This window comes from Pan troglodytes, chromosome 8 (genome assembly GCF_028858775.2).
Source record: "Pan troglodytes isolate AG18354 chromosome 8, NHGRI_mPanTro3-v2.0_pri, whole genome shotgun sequence".
Classification (NCBI taxonomy): Eukaryota; Metazoa; Chordata; class Mammalia; order Primates; family Hominidae; genus Pan; species Pan troglodytes.
In genome coordinates this window covers 93742693-93759422 of record NC_072406.2, presented here as the reverse complement: position 1 = coordinate 93759422, position 16730 = coordinate 93742693, and the positions used below count along the sequence as shown (strand labels likewise).

Genomic DNA, 16730 nt, shown 5'->3' with positions numbered 1-16730 from the left:
TCCATCTTGATTTCATTGTTGACCTAACAATCATTCAGGAGCAGGTTATTTAATTTCCATGTATTTGCACGGTTTTGAGGGTTCCCTTTGTAATTGATTTCCAATTTTATTACATTGTGCTCTGATAGAGTGCTTGATATAATTTTCTTAAATAAATATTCTTAAATTTATTGAGACTTGTTTTGTGGCTTATCATATGGTCTATCTTGGAGAATGTTCCATGTGCTGATGAATAGAATGTATATTCTGAGGTTGTTGGATAGAGTGTTCTGTAAATATCTGTTAAGTCCATTTGTTCTATGGTATAGTTTAAGTCCATTGTTTCTTTGTTGACTTTCTGTTTTGATTGATGACCTGCCTAGTGCTATCAGTGGAGTATTGAAGTCACTCACTATTACTGTGCTGCTGTCTATCTCATTTCTTAGGTCCAGTAGTAATTGTTTTATAAATTTTTATAAATTTTGGAGTTTCAGTGATATATATACACATTGCTGAATATGTGTATATATATAGTCCATGATATATATATATATATAGTCCATGATATATATATATATAGTCCATGATATATATAGTCCATGATATATATATATTGTCCATGATATATATATATAGTCCATGATATATATATAGTCCATGATTATATATATAGTCCATGATATATATATAGTCCGTGATATATATATAGTCCGTGATATATATATAGTCTGTGATATATATATAGTCCGTGATATATATATAGTCCGTGATATATATATAGTCCGTGATATATATATAGTCTGTGATATATATATAGTCCATGATATATATATATAGTCCATGATATATATAGTCCGTGATATATATATACAGTCCATGATATATATATACAGTCCATGATATATATATAGTCCATGATATATATATAGTCCATGATATATATATATAGTCCATGATATATATATATATATGTATATATAATCAAGGTGATAGAGACATGGAAAACCATTCAAAAGATCAAGGAGTTCAGGAACTCGTTTCTGAAAAAAATTAAAATAGATAAATATATATATATGTATATTTAGGATTGTGATATTTTTCTGTTGGACAAGACCTTTTATCATTATATAATGTCCCTCTTTGTTTTTTTAACTGCTGTTGCTTTAAAGTTTCTTTTGTCTGATATAAGAATAGCTACTACTTCTGCTTGCTGTTGGTGTCCATTTGCATGGAATATATTTTTCTATCCCTTCAAGTATTTGGTATTATTGTGATAGTGGCTTCACAGAACGATTTAGGGAGGATTCCATTTTTCTCTATCTTCTGCAATAGTGTCAATAGGACTGGTACCAATTCTTTGAATGTCTGATAGAATTCAGGTGTGAATTTGTCTGCTTCTGGACTTTGTTTTTGGTAACTTTTTATTACCATTTCATTTTCACTACTTGTTATTGGTCTGTTTGGAGATTCTATATCTTTCTGCTTTAATCCAGGATGATTGTGTACTTTCAGGAATTTGTCCATCTCCTCAAGGTTTTCTAGTTTATGTGCATAAAGGTGTTCATTGTAGCCTTGAATAATCTTTTATGTTTCTGTGGTATCTGCTGTAATATTTCCAGTTTCATTTCTAATTGAGCTTATTTGGATTATCTCTCTTCTTTTCTTGGTTAATCTTGCTAATGGTCTATTGATTTTATTTATCTTGTCAACGAACCAGCTTTTCATTTTATTTATCTCTTTGTTGTTGTTTCAATTTCATTTAGTTCTGCTCTGATCTTGGTTATTTCTTTTTTCTGCTGGGTTTGGGTTTCATTGTTCTTGTTTCTCTGGTTCCGTGACATGTGATCTTAGATTGTCTATCTGTGCTCTTTTTGACATTTATTGCTATGAACTTCCCTCTTAGCACCCCTGTTGCTGTATCCCAGAGGTTTTGATAAGTCGTGTAACTATTATTGTCCAATTCAAAGAATTTTTAAATTTCCATCTTGATATCATTGTTGACCCAAAGATTACTCAGGAGCAGGTTATTTAATTTCCATGTATTTGCATGGTTTTGAGGGTTCACTTTTGTGTTGATTTCCAGTTTTATTCCACTGTCATCTTAGAGGGTACTTGATATAATTACAATTTTCTCTAAATTTACTGAGACTTTTTTTGTTGCCTATCATATGTTCTATCCTGGAAAATGTTCCATGTGCTGATGAAAAGAATGTATATTCTGCAGTTTTGGGGGTAGAATGTTGTGCATATATATCCATTAAGTCCATTTGTTCTAAGGTATAGTTTAAACCCATTGTTTCATTATTGAGTTTCTGTCTTGATGACCTGTCTAGTGGAGTATTGAAGTCTCCCACTACTATTGTATTGCTATCTCATTTCTTATGTCTAGGAATAATCATTTATAAATTTGGGAGCTCCCATGTTAAGTGCATATATATTAAGGATTGTGATATTTTCCTCTTGGACTGGCCCTTTTATCATTATACAGTGTCCCTCTTTGTCTTTTTTAACTGTCAGTGCTTTAAAGTCTGTTTTGTTTAATATAAGAAGAGTTACCCCTGCTCATTTTTGGTTTCCATTTGCGTGGAATGTCTGTTTCCATCTCTACCTTGTTTATGTGTGTCCTTATGCATTAGACGAGTCCCTTGAAGGCAGCAGATACTTGGTGGGTGGATTTTTATCCATTCTGCCATTCCGTATCTCTTAAGTGGAGCATTTAGACCATTTACCTTCAATGTTAGTATTGAGATGTAAGGTACTGTTTTATTTATTATGCTCATTGTTGCCTAAATACCTCCTTTTTCTCATTGTTTTATTATTTTATAGGCTCTGTGATATTTATGCTTTAAGGAAGTTCTGTTTTTATGTATTTTGAGGTTTATTTAAGTGTGTCTTTTGTTTCCAGAAGTTGTGATTGTTTTTTCTTATGATATCTTTCATAATATCTATTTGGAGATTTTCTTCATCCATATTCTGTATTGCTTTTTAAATTTCTCTAAGTTGGTTTTCATCTTTCTCTGGTATTTCCTTGAGTAGCTTAATAATCAACCTCCTGAATTATTTATCTGGCAATTCAGAGATTTCTTCTTGTTTTAGATCCATAGCTGGGGAGCTAGTATGGTCTTTTTGGGGCGTTATAAAACCTTGTTTTGCGATATTATCAGGATTACATTTTTGGTTCCTTACCATTTGGGTAGAATATTTCAGTAGAGACACCTGGAACTCAATGGCTGCTGTTCAGATATTTTTGTCCCATGGGGTGATCACTCGACATGCTGCACTCCTGCTTCCCACAGGGATAGGGCTTCCTGCAAGCCAAAGTGCACTGATTCTTATTGCTCTTGTGGGTATAGCCATGCAGTAGGGCTACCAGGCTCTGAGCTGGTGCTAGGAAGTGTCTGCAGAGTCCTATAATGTGAAACCATCTTCAGGTCTCCAGTTGTGGATACCAGCACCTGCTGTGGTGGAGGTGGTAGGGGAGTGAATATTTAGTATGTGAGTATTTAGTGTGCTGACTTTCTTGAATGCTGATTATGCTAGCAGTGAAGTTTTCATGTAGACAGACACAGGACCACTGGTTATCCAAGATGTTGCAGGCAGTGGAATTGGCTGTAGTATTCTTCTTCCTTGGAGCAGAGTTGTTCTGTCATGAGTTGCTGTAATGTCCTAAGTTGGTTGGTCCCTGTCCAGGAGGTGGCACTTCTGAGAGGGCACCAGAGTTTTTGCCTGTCTCGTGGAATTTGCAGCAGCCTGCCAGTTCTTTCAAAGAATCTGTTATTTCTTTCCATTTTCTTGGTACACTCCTGTAGTGGTTCCTCAAGGAAAAGTCCATGATGTGAGTCTCCATGCACTGTTCTGTCTCTCCTAGTGGGAGCTTCAGATCAGCACTGTCTCCTATTTGCCATCTTTCCCAGAATCCCATCCCTTTTATTTTGAGCCCATGCGTGTTATTGCATGTGAGATGGGTCTCTTGAAGACAGCCTACCAATGGGCCTTGGTTCTTTATCCAGATTGCCACTTTGTGTCTTTTAATTGGGGCATTTAGCTCATTTGCATTTAAGGTTCGTATTGTTATACATGGATTTGATCAATTCTGTCATCATGATGCTAGCTAGTTATTTTGCAGATGTGTTTATGTGGTTGCTTTATAGTGTCACTGGTCTGTGTAATTTAGTGTGTTTTTTTAGTGGCTAGTAATGGTTTTTCCTGTCCATATTTAGTGCTTCCTTCAGGAGCTCTTGTAAGGCAGATCTGGTGGTGATGAATTTCCTCAGCATTTGCTTGCCTGAAAAGGATCTTATTTCTCCTTTACTTATGAAGCTTAGTTTGGCCAGATTTGATACTCTGGGTTGGAATTTCTTTTCTTTAGAATGTTGAATATTGGTCTGTGTTCTCTTCTGGCTTGTAGGGTTTCCAATGAGAGGTCTGCTGTTAGTCTGATGAGCTTCCCTTAGTAAGGGACCTGGCCTTTCTCTCTGGCTGCCCTTAACATTTTTTCTTTCATTTCAACTCTGGAGAATATGATTATTATGTGTCTTGGGGATGATCTTCTTGTTGAGTATCTTACTGGGCTTCTCCGTGTTTCCTGAATTTGAATGTTGGCCTGTCTAGCTAGGTTGGGGTAGTTCTCAGGGAGGATATCCTGAAATATGTTTTCCAAATTGGTTCTATTCTCCCCAGCTCTTTCAGGTACACCAATCAGTCATAGATTTGGTCTCTTTACACAATCTTATCTTTCTTGGAGGTTCTGCTTATTCCTTTTCTTTCTTTTTTCTCCATTCTTGTCTGCCTGTCTTATTTCAGAAAGACAGGCTTCAAGCTCTGAGATTCTTTCCCCTGCTTGGTCTATTCTGCGATTAATACATGCTATTGCATTATAAAAATTTTGTAGTGTGTTTTCAGGTCTATCAGCTCAGTTAAGGTTTTAAGATAGTAGAATGAATACATGCATCCAATTTTGCTTCCTCCAGAAAAACCACCTGACAACATAGTAAAGTGATTATTTTTAAAAGCAAGACCTCACAATAATAAATTAAGCAAGAGAAGAGAAGGGAAAAGAGTAAAATTTTGGAAATTGGAAAGCAAAGCATATGGACAACTGGTACCTGTTGCATGGGTTTTCCCCTGGTTCCTGGAAAGATGATTCTCAAACCTTTACAACTTCCCATGTGATAGAGTTGTCTTTGATATTTGGAAGCCCTTGGGTTACAACTGAGTTTATGCTAATGAGGTGACTCATGGTAGGCTCCTAGATAGCTTTAGAATGGGTGCTGGTCACTAGAAAAGCCAACTATGCGGTTATAGTTTTGAGATTTTGAGCCATCCTGACCTCTGAAACTCCAATAAAACTTCCGACACTGAGCTCATTGGAGATTCATGATTGGTGAAAACATCTATATGCTTGAAGGGTGATTGACCCTGATTCCACAGGGAGGGGGCTCAGAAGCTCTGAGTTCAGGACCCTGCAAGATCTTTTCTGTTTATCTCTTCATCTGACTGTTCTTGAGTTTATCTTTTGTAATAAAATTGCAATAAGAAGTATAGCACTTCCTTAATTCTGCGAGTCACTCTAGTGAATTACAAAATTGGTAAAAATTGTAGGAATCCACCAAATTGTATCTAGTTGGTCAGAAGCATGTGTGTCCTGGAGACCTCTTGAACTTGTGGCTAGCTTGTGGAGTAAGGGCAATCTTATTGTGAACCATGTCCTTTAACGTATGGGCTCTGTACCAATTCTATGTTGTAATTTCAGAATTGAACTGCAGTGTACACAGTTGGGATTGGTGTCAGAATAGTACCATATTTTATTGGCTTTGAGTTGCACATTTTAAAAAATTTACATTTTAATATCTCTAAAATTGGAAGTGCATTTTACAATTGGTAGTATGTCATATGCTAAATGGTAGGTTTTTCTTCCTTTAGTGGTATGAAAATTAAAGGTAGATTTTACAAACAGATATCTAAGATTTGAAGAAATATCATAAACAATGAAACAGACCCTGATCTGAGAAAATCTAGTCCCAAACTTGAAGTGAGGAAAGGTAAGAAACAACTCAATTTACCTCTACAGAATTATTACAATTCATAACATTCATGCAGTTTTAAATTGGGAAGCAAAGGGGAAGTGGGATTAAAATAAGGATGACTGAGTAAAATCTGTTTGAGAAGCAGATAGAAATGAGTTTCTTAGAAAAAAATGGGGACAGGGGATAAGTGACCTGGAGTCACTAAACTGTGAAGGTAAGACTACCACCCCCGGCTTTCTGTTTCCCCTCAGCTTCTGGAATGTTGCCAGTAGAAACTTCATATTCCAAGAAAATTAGAAAAACACTCTGGAATACTTGATGAGCAAAAGATACAAGACTTAAGGCTTCTGACAAGGAGGTTATCTTATAAATGGACTTTCTTGATCACCATGTGTCCTTGTTTGCTGGTGATCCTGGCTTGCATCTATTGACTTATTGTAGTAATTAATAAAGTTTTTTTTTGCTGTCAAAATAGTCCTGGTTTGCACCATAAATTATACAGTTACCCAATTTATTAGCAGGCCTGAAAACTATCAGAGCTTCCAATAAACGCTTAATTGTGAATAGCTGACTATTATAAGACAGCTGAGGAAAGACTCTAATGTGGAAGATAGAGGCAGAGTTAAACAACCAAACCACCATGGAGACAGACAGAAAATACAGTGGAAACAATCTCCATGTAGAAGAAAGCTCCAAAGGGAAAAAAAATGAACTGACTTCAGGGATCCAAGATGTTGATTCTGTGCATCAAATATATATTCTTACTTTAATGAGGGAGCTTCAGGAAAATTAAAAAACGGAGAAAGGGAGAGAATGGGGCGGGGGAGGAAAAAAGTAACAAAAGAAGAAAAGATATCTTAAAGTTTAAAAACATAGTAGATGGAATGAAAAGCACTAGAGATAAACTTGAGGAAATCATCCAGAGCGTGAAAGGACAAAGACTGCAAAGAGTGGAGCAAAGACATAAAAATTGGAGAACTAGCCTGAGAGGGTACAACATTTCTGGAAAAACATGATTTTCAAACCTATAATTTTACACGCGCACACACAAACACACACACACACCCCGATCAATAAAATTCAACCTGCTATAGTTGTTTTTATCTAATACCTGGCATAGTTTTTCACTATGCATTAAAGTAAGATGAGTGGCATTTTGCTTGCTTGCAGGTGGTGTTAAGCAGTTACCTATTTTGGTAAATGATATTCAAGTTATCAAGGCAGAAAACTTCTATGACTATCCTCAGCTAGTCATAGGAGCCTGAAGTCCTATGGCCTCATTTCATATTGTATTTTATTACTTTATTTAAACTCTTAGTGTCTAAATTTGGCTTTTTCTAAATATTGAGTAGTTAATGAGTGCTCACCTTGTGCTTGGTATCAGCCTTAAACCTTGGCACTGTGTTAGATTTTATTGACTATGCCCTTTATTGATAAATTATATATAGTGATATGTCACATTATATTTTGTTTATACTTTATACTGTGATTTATTATTGTATTGTCACAAAAGTTGGACGTTAAAGAGGTATGTCATGTTTTATACCTCTTGGTTTCAATGGTAACTAATAGACAGTAGGGAAGAAGGGTCAATCAAATTAACATTTATGAATCTCCTATTGTGTCCCAAGCGGCATAAAGTAGTTGCTACTACTTACATTTTTAGATAAGAAAAACACATTAATTATGGCTAATAATATTACTGAAAGTGGAGTGGGTCTTTCCTTACTATAAAGCCCGGTCAATAAGTACTTATTTATCTAATATATATGATCTAATTTGATGAAATATGTTTGATAAATAAGAATTTAAAATTAATGTTTCTTTCTCTATCTCAGACGATGGACTATTAATGATATTGTAGCATTAGTAAGAATGATGTATTCCAATGGGTGACATGCTGTTTCTCTGTAGCCAGATAAATCATCCTCTCAATTTATTTGATCTTTGAAAAATCAGTTTTAAAATTCTCAAGGGATTATTCATTTCAATTCTTTTAAGACCAAGAGAGTTTATTTTCCACACCCAATTAGAAGAGATACCAAAACATCTTGGGACATTAAGCAATATTACTGAGAAATAATGGAAGTATAACTTATGTGACATGCACAGCTCTCCTTAGATTTTTTTCATGTACTTATAATAATTATAAAACATTAAGCCTTAATAATAAATATAAATATTTGTGACTGAAAGGAAAAGCTGCAGCTGGCTGTTTCACCCAAACTCACCTTAGGCGTGGTTTTGTTCATTTACCCAGAATGAAATACCTTGGAAAAAAAAAAACATGCCAGGAAATTCCTTATTTCTCAGAATAACAAATGGTCCATCTGAACAACATCAGGACAATAAATAACTCATGCTAATAAATAGCATTCATTTCTTGTTTTTGTTTAAAATATTCAAAAAAGACATCTGGCTTTGTATTAAAACAATGCAGTACACTTTGAGAAAAGTCATATTGTCACTATAAGCAAATGACTTTAGCAATACACTGCTATTGAGTGGAAGCTCCTTTTGATATAACGAATATTTCTCACTTGACAGGGCTCTCTTAGCAAAGATTACAGACCAGGGAAACCTTCTTGTTGATCAGAGAGATAAGAGAAACTCAGCCAAATAAACCTGGAAATAATCAAGAATCATGGAAATGCACAAGTTTCACCATTTTTTGCCTTGCAGAAGCTGTGATAAGTGCCCAATCCAAACAGAAATAAAAATACGTGGCACATTTGGTTTGCAAAGGCCTCCTGCCCCTGCTAACTCTTAAACAGGAATTGGCAAAGCATCTGAGGCCACAGAGGGCCAATCTCTAAATGTGCAGGTTGCCTCCCAGTGAGATCCATTTGCACTCAAGGGAATAAACATTTCCATTTAGCAAATTTCCTCTCACTACATTGTGTCAAAAGTGAACATTTTGCTGTTTGTACATTGCCAACAACCAAGATTTTGTAAACCTCTGGAGACCTTGGTAAAAATTCTTGCCCTTTTTTTCCCTTCTGGCTATGTCAGTCATGTATTGATCAACCACAGGGATGGGTTCTGAGAAATGTATCTTTAGGTGATTTCATCTTTCTGTGAATAACAGAATGTACTTCACTTACACAAACTAGACGGCATAGCCTACTACGCTATATATTATAGCCTATTTCTCCTAGGCTAAAAACTTGTACAACATGTTACTGTACTGAATACTGTAGGCAACTGTAGCACAATGATAAATATTTGTGTATCTAAATATATCTAAACATAAAAATATGGTATTATAATCTTATGGGACCACCATCATACATGTGGTCTGTTGACTGAAACATCATTATGCAATGTCTGGCTGTAATTAAGATGATTCAGACTGAATTCATTTTAGCTTTCCTAGTTCACTTATTTATTCAAACTTATTGGACTTTTGATAAGTCCTATATGACTTATTGATAAATATTAACAATATTGTTACTATAGATTTTCCTAGGATGCCCAGAATCCTGATGCACTCAATTGGCCTTCCAGGAAATCATAGCCTTACACAGCTATAGATATGAAAACTTTACATAAGAATTCTGTGCCAAATGCTATGGAAAATCAGAAGGATCCCAAAAACCATGGCTAGATAGTTCTGGGAAAATTTTACAGAAGTTTGTATTTGCTTTTAAATATATATAAGGGCAAATGAAATTAACATTTATTGACATAATGTATCCTCACAGTCCTAAAAGCTTTGTTTAAGCTATTTCTGTTGATTTTTCACAACAGTCCAATGAGGAATCATTATCTTCATTTTACAATTAAGGAAACAAAAGTTCAGATAGGGTAATTAACAAGAATGTAGATAACCAATAAAGAAATGGCAAAGCAGGACATAAACTAAGATATTCTCATACCAATTGGGGTTCCTGAAAATTTCTATAGTTGAAGAAATGGATTCCTCAATTTTATCTGATGATATTTTTAAGGTAAATTTGGGATGCATAAAGTAAATTATATCTCTTTAAAGTAAATTTTGGATATGAAATATCCCATATATGGAATATTAAATAAAAATGGGTTGTGATATAAAGGCGATTATTATTATTATTATTGTTTAAATTTCAACTTTTAGTTTCACAAGGTACATATACAGGTATGTTACAAGGGTATATTGTATGATGTTGAAGATTGGGATATGATTGAACCTGTTACTCGAGTAGTGAGCATAGTACCCAATAGGGAGTTTCTTAACCCTTGACTCCCTCCTTCTCTCCCTGCACTTGTAGTCCCCAGTGTCTACTGTTTCTGTCTTTATATCCATGAGTACCCAGTGTTTAGCTCTCACTTATAAGAGAGAACATTTAGGATTTGTTTTTTTGTTCGTGGGTTAATTTTCTTAGGCTAATGTCCTCCAGCTACATCCATATTGCTGCAAAGAACATGATTTCATTCGATTTTTATGACTGCATAGTAATCAATGGTGTAGATGTACCACATTTTCTTTATCCTATCCACTGGTGATAGGCACCTAGGATGATTTCATGTCTTTGCTATTGTGAAGAGTGCTGCAATGAATGTACAAGTGCATGTGTTTTTTTGGTAGAATGATTTATTTTTCTTTGGGTGTATACCCATTAATAGGATTTCTGGGTCAAATGGTAGTTCTGTTTTTTAGTTCTTTGAAAAATCTCCAAATTACTTTCTACAGTGGCTAAACTAATACACATTCTTACTAAGAGTGTATAAGCATTCTTTTTTTTTTTTTGCAGCCTCAACACCGTCTGTTATTTTTTACTTTTTAATAATAGTCTTTCTGACTGGTGTGAGAATGTATCTCATAGTGGTTTTGATTTGCACTTCTTTGATGATTAGTGATGTTGAGCATTTTTTCTTGTTTGTTTTCCACTTGTAGGTATTCTTTTGAGAAGTATTTGTTTATGTCCTTTGTCCACTTTTTAATGAGGTTATTTGTTTTCAGTTTATTTGTTTAAGTTCCTTATAGATTCTGGATATTAGACCTTTGTTAGATGCATAATTTGTGACTATTTTCTCTCATTTTGTAGGTTGTCTGTTTACTCTATTGATAGTTTCTTTTGCTGTGCAGAAACTCCAGTTTAATTAGGTCCTACATGTCAATTTTAGTTTGTGTTGCAATTGCTTTTGAGGACTTAGTCATAAATATTTTGCCAAGGCCAGTGTTGAGAAGGGCATTTTCTAGGTTTTCTTCCAAGATTTTTATAGATTTAGAACTTTACATGTTAGTCTTTAATCCATTAAAGGTTATCATTATATAATTATGTGTTCTTGTTTATATGTGTAAACTATTTCAAAATAAAATTAAATACTTCATTAGTTAAAGATACAAAAAATTTAAAAGTGTAGACTGGGCTTTTTAAAGTGTAGACTGGACTTGTTGAGATACATTCAGGATTAATGAAAAAATATACTCTTTGAAATATATTAGGGTAAAATTTATCATAAAAGGTTAAAGACAAGGTTCCAGAGATAAAACAAATCAAAAACATTAGGATTTCATTTGAAACAAGACCTGCAAAGTTAAACTATATCATCTATAGATTTTAAAGAAACCGAATAGAGATTCGTTAATATAATGATGAGCCAAAATATTACTTCCGTGGAGGTATATAAGAACATTTTGAAATATAAAATTTCAGAGAAGATCACTCATTTAATAATACAATCAATGAATTTTTAGTTAAATATATACAGAAGATGACAATGTGATTGGGAATTTGTGTTTCTTAAGAATCCTTTTTATAATAGATTGGATTGGAAATCAAACCTTAGTAATAATCTATCACCAAAGTTTTAAATTATCTCATTGGGAGAATACATAAGATTCTGAAATGAATTTAAAATTTGACAGTTCAAAAAAAAAATAAGCAGAGAATTTGAGAAACACAATCATCTAGCTAAATTACATAAATTACATAGATATACTGAACCATTTGTACCATTTAATTCCTATGAAGAAATAATCACTATTTTTTTCTTATTCATGGAAATGGTTTTCTTTTAATTTCTATATTTCTTTACTGAGAAAATCTTAATAAATTTTAAATTAATTAGCCATAAACTTTGACTTAACTAATAAAAGTAGAATGAATGATAAAAAACAAAATAAAATCTACATGAAAATTAATAAGTGCTTCCTTAGTTGCTATTAAAATCAAAGAAAAAACTTAAAATAGGTATTAAAAATGTATATCATCTACTGAAAAGGAAGACAATTCATAAGAATACATTGAAGACATAGTTAACCAGTACTTAATATTATATACTCGGATGTTTTTTGCTATTATAGAACAAATACTGGAAACACGAACCAGGAATGCAACTTAAGGGATTAGAAAAAAGAGAGAAAAATAAGAAAATGTATAAATTAAGAAAGAACAGTTACAAATATTAGAGTTAAAATCTATAAAAATAAAAACTGTAAAATAGTAAAAAAAAATAAAGGTCAAAACTGATTTCCTAAACCATGAATTAATAAAGTAAACAAAGTTTTGAGATGTTCAAGTAATAATATTTTCAAGGGAGACACTGCAAAACTTATAAAATATTAAAATAACAATTTATAATCATAATTATTGGCCAGTTTTAAATGCTTGAATTTTTACAGAAAACAATGAGAAAATGTTAATGCTAAGATCATTGTATGATTTTTTTAGCAACATACAAACTACCAAACTTGACTTAAAAAACAGAACAAAAGTATGCTGATAAAGAAAGCCATGATCTCATTAATGGGGTACTGTAGTTTAATATAGCAGTAGTTTACTCAGTGCCATTTTTGTATATAGTTTGTAAGGATAGATCACAATTTATGTATCCATTCTATTATAGATGGATATTTGATTTCTGTTGAGTACTGCAAATGATGCTGTGATCATTATATGTGAGCTCAATTTATCAGGACTGTTTTTGATATGCTTTCTTCCTAAAATAACTCATATTTTCTCTTTAAATTGGGCATATCTTTCTTGGAACAATGGCTAAATTCTCATTTTTTAGGTATACAATAAAAAGATTATTTTGATGACCTAATGCCTCTGTACCTCACTCATTCCAAATAAGAAAATTAGGCACTCAGGGTACATGAAAAAAATTTTCAGTCATATTTTTAAACTATTAAATAAAACTGAAGGAATTAAAATTGTTATAGAATTTACTTTCAGTAGTAGGGTGAAATGAACATAATTTTAAGCAAGCACATCTTCAGAAATGTATCAATTTTACACTAGCCAGAAAGTAAATTAAAGAACCGTATTGTTTTAACAATAAAAAGCAACAAAAACAATAGCAATACGAGATGATAATAATGATCTGGAAGAAAAATATAAAATTAATTGCAGCTTTTCCAGTTGGTGGTGGTGAAAGAAAGAATGCAAGGGGCTGAAAGACATTCAAGATACCCATATTCCTCAGTGACGAGCTTCCATTAGTTGGTTATAAAGGTCGAAAGAGTAAATATTTTCATGAGCTTAAGTTGGTAGTAACCAAAATAAAAATTAAAATATAATATATACATTTCAATTATCCAAAGGGAAAAAACTATTTAAAAAGCTATCTATTAGGGAAGTAGAGAAAAACAAACTAAACAAACCAAAACATGGTAAATGAAAAAATGACAAAATGACATGAGATGGAAAAAATTATTTTAAAACAGTAATTTATACAAAGTAATCAAATTACAAATAGTTAAAATACATAAAACATGAAATGATATTTTTGTACAAGAGAATTAGTTTACAAAGCGTTGAGCATAAGTGAGGAAAATATATACTACACAAATATAAACCAATTTGATGTAATAATCAGTAACAAGAACAAATGTTGTATTAATATTCATAAAACAAATTCAAGAAATCACAAAATTAGGTATAACAAAAATACAACCTTAAAATACAAGACAGTGTCTGTAGTTTCAGGAAACCAGGAAAAATACATAAATTCACAATTCATTTGGAGATTTAATGCAATCCTTTGGGGCATTAGTAGATCAAATATCATTAATTGAGTAATTTAGGCTCAACCTACAGTGCACATTTTTTTTTTGTTTGTTTGAGACAGAGTCTCGCTCTGTCGTCCAGGCTGGAGTGCAGTGGCACGATCTTGGAGTGCATGTATTTTTTGATAAGGAATATTTAATATCCAAATTCATTTCTGAACTACTCCACAAGAAAGTCTGAAAATATATTCCATAGACGAATCATCATATGCACTATGCTCTTCAAGAATAAGGCAATGAAACAGCTATGCCAGAGAGACCATGACCTTATAATTTACAGCATAGTGTTGAGGTATGCATTTTGTTATTCTTTATTTCACAATGTTTTACACGTTGTAGATTCCTTTTTTTTCATTGCCTTCTGGTATTGAATGATTTTCTGGGGAAATATGAAACCAAGTGTTAAAAAAGTCATAAAATGTAAAAGGAGTATTTTTCACATAACTGACTCTTAGAGATAGGCACTTGGAACAATTCTTATGCAATCTCTGGAAATTTCCTGTGCATAAACACATATATGTAGGTACATTTGTGTATGTATATACATGTGTGTATTCCTACAAAACCAAGCATCCTATACATACTGGTTTTTTCATCATTTTTTTTACTTCATCTTTGAGAATTCAGATATGAGTTTATTCTAAACTATCTCATTTCCCCTAACTACTTCATAAGATCCCGTTGTGGAGATTCATAATCTAATAATTAAATGCTCTGTTGGGGGTAGTTAGGTTATTGTTTAGTTTCATCTCATTTGTTTTGTTTTTGTTACTGTAGAAAATGGTGCTTAAATCTCCTACATATAAACTATATCCACAAGGTAAATGCCTTCAATTGGAATTTCTGAGACGAATGATATATATTTCTAAAATCAGAAAGAACTTTGCAAAATGCCTAAACTTCCATGTCTTCACAAATTATTAATATGGGATTCTTCAAAGAGTTAAGAACCTAAATTCCTTAACATCTGTAATTCTACCTGCCATAATTTTCATCTTAACTCTCCCTCATTCCTCCATTGTTCCTTGCCTTCAGATCTCTCCACTGCCTCCCTATTTATTATTGATATGTCATAGGACAGTGGTTTACACTGTGTGATATGAGAACCATTTGTGGTACATAAGATAATTTCATATGGTCCTTTAAGGAACACATTTACTTAAATATATATGTATTTCAATATGCATTTGTAAAAGACAATTAGCACAACAAATTAGATTATCTTAGAAAACATTTATATAAAATGTATTCATTTAGATAAAATACTAGGCAGTATGCAATCTATATGACACTCCAATTTGGAAAAAAAATTAGGTGTCTGGAGAATGGTGGAAGGTTTGGAAACACTACTGTAGTGTTGTGCCCAGACTTGGTTCCTTCCGGTGGTTTCATGGTCTCGCTGACTTCAAGAATGAAGCCGCGGACCTTCATGGTGAGTGTTACAGCTCTTAAAGGTGGCACGGATCCAAAGAGTGAGCAGCAGCAAGATTTATTGTGAAGAGCAAAAGAACAAAGCTTCCACACTGTGGAAGGGGACCCAAGCAGGTTGCTGCTGCTGGCTAGGGTGCCCAGCTTTTATTCCCTTATTTGACCTTGCCTACGTCTTGCTGATTGGTCCATTTTACAGAGTGCTGATTGGTCCATTTTACAAACTTCTAGCTAGCCACAGAGCACTGATTGGTGCGTTTTTACAGAGCACTGATTGGCGCATTTTACAAATTTCTATCTAGCCACAGAGTGCTGATTGGTGCGTTTTACAATTCTAGCTACAGAGTGCTGATTGGTGCATTTTACAATCCTCTTGTAAGACAGAAAATTTCTCCAAGTCCCCACTCCTCCCAGGAAGTCCAGCTGGCTTTACCTCTCAATGTCATGTTCTGTTCATCTTCATCATCTTCACTTCCTGGACTGTCATTGCTTCCGGCTAATAACAGTTACCCCAAGATTTTGAAAACACTTGAGCAATGTTTGCCATCTAGTACGATGAATAAAATGTATAACTTTTAATTATATGTTTGGAGTAGGATAAACAAAGTGATTGTAGTAACCTTCCCCAGAGAGTTATGTTTCCACAGTAATTTAAAGTATTATGAACTTTGCAGGAGATCTTTAAAAAAATGATAAAAAGAAAGAGATGGATAAAGACATACAGATACCCAAAGGATGCAGAGAGAAAAAGATGGAACAAGAATATATGTGAAAGACTACAAACAATGGCAAGCACAGAAGAGCAAAAGAAAGAAAGAAAGGGTAACAGAGAAAGCAATAGAGGAAGAATATGAAGCCATGTTAATCTGAATGTGGGCTCTTTTATACCAAGAATCTACTCCAAGGCTGAATATTAGCTCACTTTTAAGAATCAAAGTTGTGGATTTCATAGGTAAGTAATTAGAGAACTCATTTTACAATCCACATTTAAGAAGTATATCATATTGAAATATTGTCTCTCACTTGCTTTCTTGTTTTGTCTTTTTCATTTTATGAATGGTATCTTTTGAAGTGCAGAAGATTTCAATTTTGTAGAGTTCTAGGAAGTTTCAAACTTTCCTACATCTTCCTGTCTTCTGAGCCCTCCAAGTCTCCAGGAAGTTCCAAACTTTCCCACATTTTCCTGTCTTTTTCTGAGCCCTCCAAACTGTTCCAACCTCTGCCTGTTATCCAGTTCCAAAGTCACTTCCACATTTTAAGGTATCTTTACAGCAGCAACCCACCACAAGGTACCAATTTAC

The 16730-nt window shown here is 33.5% G+C and overlaps 1 long non-coding RNA gene across 1 annotated transcript in view; it reads left to right on the top strand.

Annotated features, from left to right (window-relative positions):
• Positions 1-16730, top strand: part of LOC107966932 (uncharacterized) — a 131047-nt gene that overhangs the window by 41512 nt on the left and 72805 nt on the right. The window contains exon 4 of the long non-coding RNA XR_008537443.2: positions 16104-16381. This is a non-coding gene — a long non-coding RNA (uncharacterized LOC107966932). The remainder of the gene's footprint in view (positions 1-16103; positions 16382-16730) is intronic.